At 43.2% G+C, this 15,913-nt stretch overlaps 1 protein-coding gene across 1 annotated transcript in view; it reads left to right on the top strand.

Moving 5' to 3' along the window:
• The window catches only part of tsnare1 (T-SNARE Domain Containing 1), a 437,024-nt gene extending 427,513 nt beyond the window's left edge, over window positions 1-9,511 (top strand). The window contains exon 12 of the mRNA XM_060920699.1: window positions 9,451-9,511. The gene's annotated coding sequence lies outside the window, so the exon portion shown is untranslated. The remainder of the gene's footprint in view (window positions 1-9,450) is intronic.
• Window positions 9,512-15,913: the final 6,402 nt, after the last annotated feature.

The raw sequence follows: 15,913 nt of genomic DNA, 5'->3' as shown, positions 1-15,913 counted from the left end.
TGGTCAAACACATTGTCATAACCTTGTCTGCTTTGGGGTGTCTTTAGCTCCACCCTGGTCCATGTGTTGCTTAATGTGTAATCAACAGGTGACTGGTCCAGGTGTGGAGGATTGTAGATAATGGGGGCTTGGCCTATAAAAGGTCTCCCGAGAAGGCAAGAGGGAGCTTCCTCCTTCATTTTGGTTTGGTTAAACTCATTTGTACACAGACCATAACACATTACATTTTTATTTTACACATTACTGACATTCGTTCATTATTTAAATATCGATATATCGAACGTACTACTTGGTGTGGTCTCCCTTTATATTGTACTTGCCTTGAGCCAGCAGGTGTAACACACATGCCGCAGAGTCTCGTCTTGCGACTGCTCTAACGGGAAATCCGCGAGGGATTCCCCGAGAGAGGGAGGAGGAGCCGCCGGCTCCTCACTCTGACGCGGAGATGACATAGACAGCTCTGTGACAGCTGCTCCTGCCAATGCGACACCGGGACCTCCCCTTGCTGAAATACGGCAGGACCCACTCTTTACTAAATGACTCATTAATTCCCTGAATCCCGGCCAATCAGTCCCCAAAATTATCGAGTGGGTGAGGCGAGGATTAACCACCACCTTTACTCTCAATTTTTCCCCTCTGAAAAAAATGTGGACTGACACTAAAGGGTAGCTGTGAACATCCCCGTGCACACACAACACCTTCACCTCCTGTGCTCCCCCCAATGTCTCGTCTTGCACCAGGCTTTGGTGGATTGAGGTCTGATTACAGCCAGAGTCCACCAAAGCCTGATATGTATCCCCTTGGATACTCACCGGTATGCGATACGCTCCGGCCCGATCGAGGGCGGCTCCTGGCGTGTCGGGGATCCGAACCACTGCGCCCACTTCGATCACCGAGCACTGCTGTAGGAGGTGGCCCAGCTCCCCACAGCGCCAGCAAACCGGCCCGGGCTTTCTCTCTGCACCGGTACTCTGGGGCTCACTCACCTGAGGGGGGGGAGAGACAGACACAGAAGTGGAAAATGGGAGGACACCGCGGGTGCGGCGGATCGGCTGTGAGGGAGCCGGCCCCCGCCTCCACGGTGGGGGAACGGGGTGAGGACGAGACACAGAAGGGGAGGGGGAGAGAGAGAGGAGAGAAGCGAAGAGGGGATTTGTGATCCTGCCGTGGGAACAGCCGCCAAATGATCCTCTGCCAACTCGATGGCCTGATCCAGTGACGCCGGGCGATGGCACTGGACCCACTCCGCCATTCCTTTGGGAAGTTGCGCGATGAACTGCTCCAGTGCCACCAGGTTGACGACTCCCTCGGCATCGCGGTTGTCAGCCCTCAGCCACCGCCTGCAGGCATCCCAGAGTTGCTGGCCAAACGTGAACGGGCAGCCGACCTCCTCTAGGCACAGAGCGCGGAAGCGCTGACAATGTTGTTCAGGGGTGCACCCCACACGCTGGAGGATGGCCCGGCGCAGGTCCGCGTAGACCAGCCGGCTGTCAGCGGGGAGCTGTAGCGCGGCCAGCTGTGCCTCGCCCGTTAGCAGGGGGAGGAGGCGCGCTGCGCGCTGTTCCACCGGCCACCCCGAGGCTTCTGCTGCTTGTTCAAATAGCGTGAGGAAGGCCTCGGGGTCATCGTGTGGGCCCATCTTCGTTGGGGTGAGGTGGAGTGGGCCCGCAGCAGAGATGGTGGACCCCGCCGACGCGAGGAGGTGCTGGAATGCTTGACGATCTTCCTGTTGCGCCAGCACCAGGGCCCCGAACCGTTGTTCTTGCTCCTTTCAGAGGGCGAGCAGCGCCTGGTGCTGGCTCTGTTGGGCCATGGTGAGGGCGTGGATCAGGTCTGCGAAGGGGGAGGACTACATGGGGCTGTTCTCTTCTGTGCTCAGGTCCCGGGTTTCAGCACTACTGTAGAACTTTGAACGGGTGGAGCACAGAAGTACGGCAGGCCAGAACTGAGTTTCCAAAACTCTTTATTTTTGCACTTTTCAGTGACACACGTACACTCTCCCAGCCACTCACATACACACACACATAAGACATCTGGTTCGGGAAAGATCTTCCTTCCTCTGCTCTGTCTCTCTCCTTATATAGGGCGTGGTTGCTGGGAAGACACACAAACACAGGTTAATTCACATCAGGTGTAGTGATTCTGCCACTTACCTTCCTTGACTCCGCCCTCCGGTCACAAATCGACATTTGACCACGCCCCCACTGTCACAATTATACTTGGTAATTTATTTATTGTGGAAAATGATACAGTATTACATATCTGTGGCAAATGCATGTGAACCTTTGCTTTCAGTATCTGGTGTGACCCCCTTGTGCAGCAATAACTGCAAATAAACATTTCTGGTAACTGTTGATCAGTCCTGCACACTGGCTTGGAGTAATTTTAGTCCATTCCTCTGTACAGAGCAGCTTCAACTCTGGGATGTTTTGTGGGTTTCCTCACATGAACTGCTTGCTTCAGGTCCCTCCACAACATTTTGATTGGATTAAGGTCAGGACTTTGACTTGGCCATTCCAAAACATTAACTTTATTCTTCTTTAACCATTCTTTGGTAGAACGACTTGTGTGCTGAGAGTCGTTGTCTTGCTGCATAACCAACCTTCTCTTGAGATTCAGTTCATGGACAGATGTCCTGACATTTTCATTTAGAATTTGCTGGTATAATTCAGAATTCATTGTTCCATCAATGATGGCAAGCCATCCGGGCCCAGATGCAGCAAAACAGGCCCAAACCATGAGACTACCACCAACATGTTTCACAGAAGGGATAAGGTTCTTATGCTGGAATGCAGTGTTTTCTTTTCTCCAAACATGACGCTTCTCATTTAAACTAAAAAGTTCTATTTTGGTCTCATCCATCCACAAAATATTTTTGCAATAGCCTTCTGGCTTGTCCATGTGATCTTCAGCAAACTGCAGATGAGCAGCAATGTTCTTTTTGGAGAGCAGTGGCTTTCTCCTTGCAACCCTGCCATGCACACCATTGTTGTTCAGTGTTCTCCTGATGGTGGACTCATGAACATTAACCAATGTGAGAGAGGCCTTCAGTTGCTTAGAAGTTACCCTGGGGTCCTTTGTGACCTCGCCGACTATTACACACCTTGCTCTTGGAGTGATCTTTGTTGGTCAACCACTCCTGGGGAGGGTAACAATGGTCTTGAATTTCCTCCATTTGTACACAATCTGTCTGACTGTGGATTGGTGGAGTCCACACTCTTTAGAGATGGTTTTGTAACCTTTTCCAGCCTGATGAGCATCAACAACACTTTTTCTGAGGTCATCAGAAATCTCCTTTGTTCGTGCCATGATACACTTCCACAAATATGTGTTGTGAAGATCAGCCTTTGATAGATCCCTGTTCTTTAAATAAAACAGGGTGCCCACTCCCACCTGATTGTCATCCCATTGATTGAAAACACCTGATTCTAATTTCACCTTCAAATTAACTGCTAATCCTAGAGGTTCACATACTATTGCCACTCACAGATATGTAATATTGGATCATTTTCCTCAATAAATAAATGACCAAGTATAATATTTTTGTCTCATTTGTTTAACTAGGTTCTCTTTATCTACTTTTAGGACTTGTGTGAAAATCTGATGATGTTTTAGGTCATATTTATGCAGAAATATAAAAAAAATTCTAAAGGGTTCATAAACTTTCAAGCACCACTGTAGTTCATCTGTGCATTGCTGGATAATTCTAAGGTAACATGTAAAGCAGCTTACTCTAAAACCTTTGTCAACATCAAGATGGAAGGTCCAGATTGACAGTGTGAAGGTGGTGTGATGCCAACTACCAGAGATACAGGAAGCATGGTCTGAACTCCAGTTATTTGCACTGGAGAAGAGGAACTCTGGGACCATGTCCACTGCCAAAATTTACATGATGAGCTGAAGACTGTGTGCATTTCTTGTGCACCATGATCTAGTACAATCATGTGAGCAAGTTGCTGCAAAGTCCAGATGTTTCCCTGGAAACACTTAGAAGAGAAACAGAGGGAGTAAGATAGTACCTTGAAAACGTCCAGGAAAGCTGGCTTGCTTTCTGTCAGTCTGATGTAAGAGACACTGCAGCAGATCTGGTCATGGAAATGAAGCAGCCAGGGAGAAGACAGCAAAAAATGGCCAGACAGTTTTAGTATGAGAGTACTGAGGAAATTCAGTCCACTGCAAATAAGACTTTTAGTATTTTTCCATTAATGGACACAGGCCTCAAAAGCCTGAGTGACAGATTCTCAAAAAAGGAAGATGTTTCTGTCCTCTATGGTTTTCTGTTTTCAGGGCATATGAGACAGATGATAAAGATTGGAAAACTTTATGAAAGGTCCAAGACCACTGAGCAAACACTGCATGACATTGAATCAGATTATTTAGCATTGGAGATCAATTCTGCAGTCCATATTTTTTCCCAGCCACACCTCGACCTACCCAAGTGACATGCTAAATTCAGGGGCGCAGATACGTTTTTTGAACTGGGGGGACAAAGCTGCCAGCAAACCACCCCCACCCCCACCCCCAACATTTTAACATAGCCTATGGAAATCCAAAGTTTACACATTATCATCACGCACAGAAATTGCAAAACTAGTTTTAAAACCGCTAAGTTCCAACTGTTAAACATGGCGAGAGGCTGGGCTACATGTGTGTGTGTAAAGTGTAAACCAGTGCATCCTGACTTTCTAACTATGCCTGTGTGTTGCGTGAGCGGCAGTCAGTCAACAACTCTTCGCAAAGTTTCCTTATGAAACAATATGCTCGCTGAAATTATGGCAGGGAACGCCAGATTAAACATTAAAACTGCCTTCTGAGCACTGTATCTACAGGCTACCACCGAAAGAAGGAGGCTACCAGAAAGGCATCTCTACTCCATACGAATTTACTTGCACTACGACATTACTTTGAACAGACTATCAAAAAATTGCAAGGTGATATGATAAAGTAAGGCACAGTTTACTTACAGTCGTTGTTTTTTGAAAAAAAATGATGCAATCGTTTTCTGCCTTTTCGGTTTGGCACCCTTCATCATGCCGTGTTGGGGTCCTGAACTAGGAGCTGTCCCCGATATGCCTGTCAAACTTGTTGTGGGTAACCATAGCAACCAAGCTCGAGCTCGCAACCTGTGCAGTCTGCGCAGCTCAACCAACCGAATATCAGTCTTTGTTTTGTTTTATGTGAGTTGTTGCAACTATGTATGTACTGCTGTACACCTCAATAAACCGAATGATAATTAGTCTTTTGATTTTCCCGTGAGGTTTGCCTTATGCAAAGAAAGACAGCACAGACATTTTTTCCTCCCTATAAGTGGGGGGGACCGAATGAGGTGAATTTAAATCTGGGTGGGACGAATCCCACCCGTCCCACCCTCTATCTGCGCCCGTAGCTAAATTACACATACAGTGAGAAGCTTCTGGATTTGTATGTGGCACTAGTGATGATAGGTTGTTAGAACTAACAGGCTAGCAATTGTTTAAAAAAAAAAAGAAAGGCTCAAGTTGACTACACCACTCTGGAAATTTCACCCAGAGAAATGTTACCTGATGCCATTTTACCATTTACAGTACATAAATAGGCCACTTAGAAATACATCGACACCAGGATTCGAACCAATTTTGCAAAATCTGCACCTTTCTTGGACAGTGGTCTAGACCACTCAGCCATGGAGGATTATGTCATGAACTGAGGTTATGTAATGTGGCACTTACATTGTCGGTATGCAGCGGCGCCACACCACAACTGTAGAATCACTACCTGAGGCTGGCATGCTAATTACCTTCTTAAACACGCTTAAACTCAGTTAAACATACACATACAGACAGGTCCCTCTATAGGCTTCAGCCAAAGGCTGAGTCAAAAAGGGGGAAAAAAGGAGATAAAAAAATCAATGAAACAAAATACAGGGAGCAAAACAACAGCATGATCAGGATATTCTGGTGCCAGTAAGGTTACATCAGCAACCCGGAAGTAATGAGGGCAGCCAGTCAGCTGAGCTACAATAAAAACTAGTTATTAACCCAATAAAAACCCACCAACAACTAAAAAACCCAGCACCCAGCCACCCAAATGTGGGTACATACCAGTAATCTGGCAGCTCATTGTGGATTACTGGCTTGGGTAACTAAGGATTCAAACAACATAATAATATTGCTTGTGCCCTCATACACAGCTATGAAAATGATGATATGGATTTAACATACCTATCGTAATCAGCAGACCAAGTATGATCACCTCCAGCCACTTTCTCAAGTTATTGGCAAGATACACAGGTATACTAAGATTAACTACAGCACACCACAATATAGAGAACATTTAGAAGCAACACAAGCAGTGCATATCTTTTCAAGTGTTGATACAAGAAACATTTCTGGGCTCTGCGACAAGAGGGCAGTCACCAGAAATGATACCTAGGTAGCATTATCTACCGCTTTTTATACTCCACACTAGGGTCCTAAATAAGCTGTTACTTACCTGCCACGGGTAAGGGGCCTGCACCACACAGAATGAACTAGGAAAGCAATAGCATACCCTGCTACATATACAGTAATTCAAGCATTGCACTGCATCTCCTCCTGACTCCTTCTTGTTCACTGTTGCCTTTGTTGAGAGGAGTGTTTTAACTTTAAAGCTTATAAAAACCTACTTGAGATCAACTATGTGCCAAGAGAAGCTCATGGGACTGCACTGATGTCAATGAACATGATATTTGAAGGTCTTTGAATGTGGAGGACATTGTGGTTGCATTTGTTATAGCCAAAACTCACAAGCAACAGTTTTAAAAGATTTGCACTACAATTTTAAAAGCATATGAGTTTTTTTGTTTGTTTGTTTTGTGTGTGTGTGTGTGTGTGTGTGTGTGTGTGTGTGTGTGTGTTACTTATAAGATATACTTTATTGTCCTGAAGAAAATTTGTCTTGGACATCCATAGTATCTACTGTTAAAATACAAATTACATACATATGCAATATATACATATGGTACATACACAGGCTGTCATCAATCCACAGGTACACCCACAAGACCTATGATGCATTCACAAACTGCCCTCCATCAACAGATTGCACATTGCCTAGTTATACAACACATAATATTAAAAAAAAAAATTGCAAACTGATTAAGCGGACTCTCAATATTGGGTTGTCGCACCATACAGTGTACATGTACAATTCACAAGGACTTGCAGCTGACTAACTTGACATTTAGAGCTTTGACAGATGGGGGACAAAATAATTCTTCAAGTGGTTTAGCCTGCACATGGGGGCTTTAAAGGGTCTGCCTGAGGGAAGGAGCTGGTACTTGGGATGGAGGACAAGCGTAGGATCAAAAATAATTTTTTGGACCTGCTTTATGATTGTTTTATCAAAGACAGCATGTAGTGTGTGGTACTGACTGACTCCTATGATTTTCATGGCTTTCTGTGATAGCCTGGTAATCGAGGCTTTCACTTGTGTACTCAGGTTGCCAAAGCAGGCTGAGATGCCGTACCACAGAATGCTCTCGATCATGCTCAATGCTCTGTGTATGAATTGCCAGTCAGTGTTCACATGTGCCTTCGTTTTACGTATCGCCGTTCTGGTCTTGACTTTGGTTGTTTATCTGGTTTTTGATTTTCATTTTCCACTGTGTACAACCCCGATGCCAAAAAAGTTGGGACAAAGTACAAATTGTAAATAAAAACGGAATGCAATGATGTGGAAGTTTCAAAATTCCATATTTTATTCAGAATAGAACATAGATGACATATCAAATGTTTAAACTGAGAAAATGTATCATTTAAAGAGAAAAATTAGGTGATCTTAAATTTCATGACAACAACACATCTCAAAAAAGTTGGGACAAGGCCATGTTTACCACTGTGAGACATCACCTTTTCTCTTTACAACAGTCTGTAAATGTCTGGGGACTGAGGAGACAAGTTGCTCAAGTTTAGGGATAGGAATGTATTCTTGTCTAATGTAGGATTCTAGTTGCTCAACTGTCTTAGGTCTTTTTTGTCGTATCTTCCGTTTTATGATGCGCCAAATGTTTTCTATGGGTGAAAGGTCTGGACTGCAGGCTGGCCAGTTCAGTACCCGGACCCTTCTTCTACGCAGCAATGATGCTGTAATTGATGCAGCATGTGGTTTGGCATTGTCATGTTGGAAAATGCCAGGTCTTCCCTGAAAGAGACTTTGTCTGGATGGAAGCATATGTTGCTCTAGAACCTGGATATACCTTTCAGCATTGATGGTATCTTTCCAGATGTGTAAGCTGCCCATGCCACACGCACTAATTCAACCCCATACCATCAGTGATGCAGGCTTCTGAACTGAGCGCTGATAACAACTTGGGTCGTCCTTCTCCTCTTTAGTCCGAATGACACGGCGTCCCTGATTTCCATAAAGAACTTCAAATTTTGATTAGTCTGACCACAGAATAGTTTTCCACTTTGCCACAGTCCATTTTAAATGAGCCTTGGCCCAAAGAAGATGTCTATGCTTCTGGATCATGTTTAGATACAGCTTCTTCTTTGAACTATAGAGTTTTAGCTGATAACAGCGGATGGCACGGTGAATTGTGTTCACAGATAATGTTCTCTGGAAATATTCCTGAGCCCATTTTGTGATTTCCAATACAGAAGCATGCCTGTATGTGATGCAGTGTCATCTAAGGGCCCGAAGATCACGGGCACCCAGTATGGTTTTCCAGCCTTAACCCCTACGCACAGAGATTCTTCCAGATTCTCTGAATCTTTTGATGATATTATGTACTGTAGATGATGATATGTTCAAACTCTTTGCAATTTTACACTGTCGAACTCCTTTCTGAGTGGTCCACTATTTGTCGGCGCAGAATTAGGGGGATTGGTGATCCTCTTCCCATCTTTACTTCTGAGAGCCGCTGCCATTCCAAGATGCTCTTTTTATACCCAGTCATGTTAATGACCTATTGCCAATTGACCTAATGAATTGCAGTTTGGTCCTCCAGCTGTTCCTTTTTTGTACCTTTAACTTTTCCAGCCTCTTATTGCCCCTGTCCCAACTTTTTTGAGATGTGTTGCTGTCATGAAATTTCAAATGAGCCAATATTTGGCATGAAATTTCAAAATGTCTCACTTTCGACATTTGATATGTTGTCTATGTTCTATTATGAATACAATATCAGTTTTTGAGATTTGTAAATTATTCCATTCTTTTTTTATTTACAATTTGTACTTTGTCCCAACTTTTTTGGAATCGGGGTTGTATGTTGTTTGTTTATTGCCTGACTGTGTGCTAGTTTTGACTATGCCTCTGATTCTCACTTTGGATTTGACTGTTAAATTTTATGATAAAATTATTAAACTGCACTTCTATATGCACCCAGACTTTACATGACATTATATTTCACCTCTACCATGGATGCAGCAGTAGAGGGGGAACCAGGTTCACCATGCTGACATACGACTCCATACAATTCCCCTAATATAGGTGGATGGACACCCCGCATCATCCAATGGCATTGAAGACCCTGTGGATTCTTGCTCTGGTGCTGTCTCTCTAATGGGAGCCTGATGGAACCCAAGCCTAAAGGGAGTGTGTGAGTAAGAATTTATGATGTCCCAGCTCACTGGACCAGCATGCCAATGGGCCAAGTACCTGGTTGCCATGGACCACCCTTGCCAAAGTAATTCCACTGAATTTAATGCACTCTTGAAATGAGTGTTCTGACTAACCAGGCATGAGGGTCCTCTTGAATCTAGTCAGCTGGACATGAGCTTATGCATGGAGAGAAAGGCTGGAGACAAAGGGGAGATGTTGGCTAAAGCCAAGCTCATTCCAGAGACCAACATGGCAGCCTCCAAGGAAGCACTCATTCTAGAGACAAACATGGTAGCCTCTAATGAAATGCTCATGCCAGAGACCAACAGGGCAACCACTAAAGAACTTCTCATGCCAGAAACAGAAAAGGCAGCCTCCAGTGCCATGCTCATGCCAGATGCCAATGGGGTGGCCTCCAATGAAGTACCCATGTCAGATGCTGACGAGGCAGCCTCTCCAGCCAAGCACTAGCCTATGGTCAATGAGACAGCCTCACCAACCAAGCTGCAGTCTCAGGCCAACAAGGCAGCCTACCCAACCAAGCCCAAGCCTGAGGCCAACAAGGTGGCCTCCCACCTCGTGGGCCTCAAGCTTGACCTTCACTCTGCAGGTATCCTTGCTCTGCCAAGAACTTTTCTCTGCAGGTCTGCTTCTGCACACACCATATAAACTGTTCTTAACCATTAAGTGACAACAGGCATACCTGACAACCTCTCTCTCTCTCTCTCTCTCTCTCTCTCTTGCTCTCTCTGTTGCATTACATGTCAGTCCTGAGATACCAGTGATGCTAGCCTCTCCTATTCTTCAGGCCTGCCTGATATATCCTGATGCCCTACATCTGGCTGGAGTTCTCATCACTTTGCTCCTGAGAGAACATGGACATTCCCTGATCCATCCTGATACTCTACTTCTGGCTGAGGTTCTTATCACTTTGCTTCTGTAGAAGTTGGCGCTATATGGACAGTCTACAGATACACTTAGAAGATGGTTATGGACACTTAGTTTTGCTATGATGGCTCAGGACTACAATTGTCATGATAACTTTAGGACTGCAGTTGTCATGAGAGAGTGAGTTATTTGTTATTCCTGAAGCTATGCAGCCAGCATATATAGTAGTTACGTGACAATGTTTTTATGAAGCTTCCTTATGAACAACATGAAAGGATGGAGTGAGGTACAGTATGCCAGTTAAATACGTTAGTATATATAGGCCTAGCCTTTCATAACTATATTTGTATATAGTGTTCTATGTCTTCTCTGTCTTACATAGTGTTCTATGTAATGGATGTATATTTGCAGCACAAATTTTATTTGTGCCTAACATAGATGAAATCTGCATGTTTCATAGTGATCAAAAAACATAAGCAATCCCAGAAAATATACTGTGGTTATATAATATGATAAGAAATGTGATTGTAGTAACTTCAATATGTCTTCAGTAAGTATCACTGCATGTGACAGTCACTACTCCCAGGAAAACCCTGAACAAAAGTTCAAAATTTAATTATTGTTTCTATTTAAACAAATGACAAAATCTGGACCCTCTTCAGTGTGCTGTAATTACATTCAATACATGTAGCTGTTCCATTAGCACACAGCCTTTTGTACTTCAGATATATTTTTTCCTCTGAACACTAGAGAGTATTTTCCCTTTTTTCATATCTAATTGGAATGTAATAAGAGACAGTCTTCCCTCAAATTTTCCTCACAAATAGAGCTTTTGCCAAGTTTGATATGGTATAATAACAGTTATCAAAATGTGATATAAAGCATATGGTGTGTGAGAAAACAGTGGGGTCTCAGTAAAACCATTCACACAATGCAGTGCATTACTCACACATACCTGTAAGGACCATTTCTTGGGTTTGCTGATCTTTATTTTATTTTATTTATTAATTAATTAATTAATTTATTTATTTATTGAGAAAAGTCAAAATTATATACAGGAGACAATGAGTCATATAAGACCAGTACATATTTGTTCTATGATACAAAGCACTCAAAGTGTTTACAAAAGTGTCTTCTGATTTCCTATTAGGTTCAGAACATGTTGTTTATGATGGTCAATTTCATCTTTCCAAGCTTTTGTTGGTGATAAGACACACAGAGAGAGAAGCAAGCAGACTCTGGTAAGGAGGGACACAGGTGATGACCTCAGACAAATGCTGTGATGTTGTGTTCATTAGTGTAAATCCAGGGTCCAGAGGCTTTGCTTGATTGTCTCTGATGCCTGAAAAGACTCAACTTTCTGAAAGGTTTTTTTACAATGTGCCGCTTCAAAAAATGATCAAAGAGCCAAAGCTGAGAGAGAGGATAGATACCAAACATCAATGTCTGTCTTTCAAAAAGCCAAATCTTGAGAGGTCAAGAGAGCTCGACTACTTCAGCTGCAGTCCAACAACTAATGAAGGTGCCAGTCTGTTTTAGTAAGCATGCCTGAAACAGACTTGGAAAAGGTAGTCATTGATTATAGCCCAAAAACTCATTAAATAATTAGATGTCAAGTCAGTGTATTTGTATAGCACTTTTAACAACAGACATTGTTGCAAAGCAGTTTTACAGAAAAATAAAGACTTAAACATATGAGCTAATTGTATCCCTTATAAATTTATTTATCCCTGATGAGCAAGCTTGTGGCAATGGTGGCAAGGAAAAACTCCCTCAGACGACATGAGGAAGAAAAGTTGAAAGAAACCAGACTCAAAAGGGAACCCATCCTCATTTGGGTGATAACAGAGAGCATGATTATAAATAACTTGCTTCTATAATCATATCCTATACAGTCACAAAGTACAACTGTGTAACCAGGAAATTTATTATAGTTTTAGCTTGAGGTCTATTTTGTTGAAGTTATCAACTGTTCATTGTTGGAGACTTGAGTGCAAGACTATTCATGACAATTGCAGTCCTAAAATTATCATAACATTTGTAGTCCTAAGCCATCATAGCAAAACTGTAATTGACCAGAGCCAAATTCAAAGTGTATCTTTAGACTCTACATATGGCACCATTCTTGCAGGAGCGAAGTGATGAGAACATCAGCCAGATGTAGGGCATCAGGATGGATTAGGCAGGTTTAAAGGGCAGGAGAGGGCAGCATCACTTATTTCAGGATTGACATGTAATGAGAGAGAGAGAGAGAGAGAGAGAGAGAGATACAGATTGTTAGGTATGCCTGTTGTCACCAATTGTGTGCTAAGTGCAAGCAAGGACTATGACAACATAACTAAAAGGGAGAACCAGAAGGTAACAGACATGAGGGTGTCCTGGGATATAAAGCATTGCCAGCTATCCACTATCAACAAACTTGAGTGAATGCATGAGAGTGGGGTGTGACAATATTAATATATCCCAGTTTATAAAAACATCCCATGCCCAAGAACCCTCCAGATCTGCTCCTTTACTTAATAAAAAGCTATTTAAAAAAGGCTTGACTAAACAAACACTGAGACTAACTTAAAAAAAAAAGCTAAACACTCAGACTGTGTCTGAGTCCCAAACACTACTTGGAAGGCTATTCCATAAATGTGGGACTTTGTAAGAGAAGGCTCTTCCCCCTGCTGTAGCCTTCATGGTTTGAGGTACCAACAACTAGGCTCCACCTTTTGATCTAAGTAGGTGTGGTGGGTCATAAATGACCAGAATTTTGCACAGGTACTGTGGCATGAGACCATTCAGTGCTTTATAGGTCAATAGTATAAAATAGTAGTATTTTATAATCAGTGTGAAATTTGATTGGGAGCCAATGCAGTGTGGATAAGGTAGGGGTGTGTGTCCCTCCTGTGTCCCTCCTTACCAGAGTCATATTTTCTGGTTCTAGTAAGGACTCTTGCTGCTGCATTTTGGACTAGCTGGAGCTTGTCCCAGTGCAGCTTCAAACCATCCCGAAGGACCGTCGACATGATTTTTGTGGCTCGTAGACAACAAAGAAGGCAGGTCATCTTCATATTTTGGGACTTGGAGAAAATCTTTGACCTGGCACCTCTCTATGCAGTGTGGGCTGTCCTTAAGAGATACGGATGTCCCAATCACTTCACGTTCCTGATCCAGGCTCTCCACAAACGTATGACTAGAAGAGTCGCTCATCAAAATGTTCTAACACAAGGGTTCTCAACCTTTTCTGCTTTGAGGCCCACCTATTCATATTTGTAACGAGTCGGGGCCCATTAAAAAAGCTCCCCAATTATTTTGGCTCATTTATTCTATTAGAATCTAATAACCTATTGTAACATGTATTAATGGGATGCAACATCACTCCCTGTTACAGATGGGAGCCCAGGAATTAAATAAATACAATAAAAACAAACTTTTTAATTGTAGGTATTGTATTTAAAATTTTAGGGACGTGCCAGAAGCCAAACCATGCATGTAGGGCATTCTCAGCCAAAAGGGATTAATGATCCAAAAGTGGAGTCTGGTCGATTAACACAAGAACTGATTGACATGTTTGTGTAAAGCAAACAAGCAAGTTATTAAAACCAAGAAGTACACTCAAAAGAAGTGGATATAGAAACCACTCAGTGGGATAGATCCTTACACACTAACAAAGAAGGATTTTTCCTGTGAAAGAAAAAATTACTAGCTAAATTTGACATTAGTAGAATGAATTTTTATCCTATTGTAGTCGTAACTAAATACAAAGACAATAGTTATGCATACTATTAATTAACTTAATGTGAAGATAGGGGCAACACGGTGGTGTAGTGGTCAGCACTGTTGCCTCACAGCAAGAAGGTCCTGGGTTCGAGCCCAGCGGACGGCGAGGGCCTTTGTGTTGTTACGGCATGGGCTCGTTCACACACCGCAACATAAGAAGGGGGACGCAACACGAGGGTTTAAAGTTCAAACAAAAATACGTTTATTAACCAATACAAAATATAACAACTCAAAAGTGTCTAGGGTATGAATATAGTGATGGTCGTGCCTGAGTGGATGTGTGTTTGTGTCAGTATATGGTAAATGTTGAGGCAAAGAAAAAGAGAGGGGGGAGAAAAAGAGCAAAAATCCAGAAAACAGGAGGACAACAAAGAGTACCCACACAAAGAATAAAAGTACCTACCAGAGAGGGAGAGAGACCCCACCTTATAGGCCGTGCCACCTACACAGGTGTACTTAATGATCTAGCCTAATCAGTCAGGCCCAGACCTACCCATGTACTGGCAGACTGGTGCCTGAAGGGGGCCCAAGGGGTTGTCACAGTATGGAGTTTGCATGTTCTTCCCGTGTCTGCGTGGGTTTCCTCCGGGTGCTCCGGTTTCCCCCACAATCCAAAGACATGCAGGTTAGGTTAATTGGTGGCTCTAAATTGACTGTAGGTGTGAATGTGAGTGTGAATGGTTGTTTGTCTCTGTGTCAGCTCTGCAATAACCTGGCGACTTGTCCAGGGTTTACCCCGCCTCTCGCCCATAGTCAGCTGGGATAGGCTCCAGCTTGCTTGCGACCCTGTAGAAAAGGATAAGTGGCTACAGATAATGGATGGATGGGAAGATAATGAACAGATAATCAACAGATTTAATTTTTTTTTTTTTGTATTTGTAATTATTTGTATCTGTACACAACCCTGCCAGCTCTACTGATCAACTTATCGTGTTTGAATAAAGTTATTCATTCATTCATTATGAGTTGGAAAATTATCCATCCGTTGAGCTCCCTGACATCTCAAACTACCTAGTGCTGCAGACATTGTTCTACATGGACACACAGATGAAAATCTGGAAGATCATGGAGGCGTACAACTTTTTATATGTGGCTGGGTTAAAGATCTGGGGATCTGGACACTACAAGATGAATCCTGTATTGTTTCTGCCTGGGTAAATAGTTGTTTTTGGGATTTTTGTACACGTCTTTGAGAAGGTTGCTAGGACGCCACAAGTTTTAGTATCAGGTGTAAACAAACCACAGCTGCTCGATTCTCAATCCTGCCTGCTCTTCTCTTTCAGCAGGCATCACAGATCCATAAAAGAAGCATGGCTGTGCTTCTGTGCTTGCTTTGTGGATCCATGGTGTGGTGTTCGAGCGATGTTGCTGGCGGCGTCATGGCGGCCGTGCTGGAGATGTGGGACTTGTTTTCGTGCGCCTTTTGGTGGGACTGTGGCCGCCACACCACTGGAATGATATCCTGACCTCCATCTGGTGGACTTTTTTTTCTGCTTATTATTGTAAAGCGACCTTGGGTTTTGTGAAAGGCGCTATATAAATTAAACATACTATTATTATTATTATATAATTTACCCACAAATGTATTTATTTATTCAGCCCGCTGCACGCACTCTCTCTCTCTCTCTCTCTCTCTCTCTTTCTCTCTCTCTGCGTAGCAGTTATATTGTTAACTAGAGGGTTACTTAAATTGGCT

The sequence above is a fragment of the Neoarius graeffei genome, chromosome 5 (assembly GCF_027579695.1).
Source record: "Neoarius graeffei isolate fNeoGra1 chromosome 5, fNeoGra1.pri, whole genome shotgun sequence".
Lineage (NCBI taxonomy): Eukaryota > Metazoa > Chordata > Actinopteri > Siluriformes > Ariidae > Neoarius > Neoarius graeffei.
This window is presented reverse-complemented; position numbering and strand designations above follow the sequence as displayed.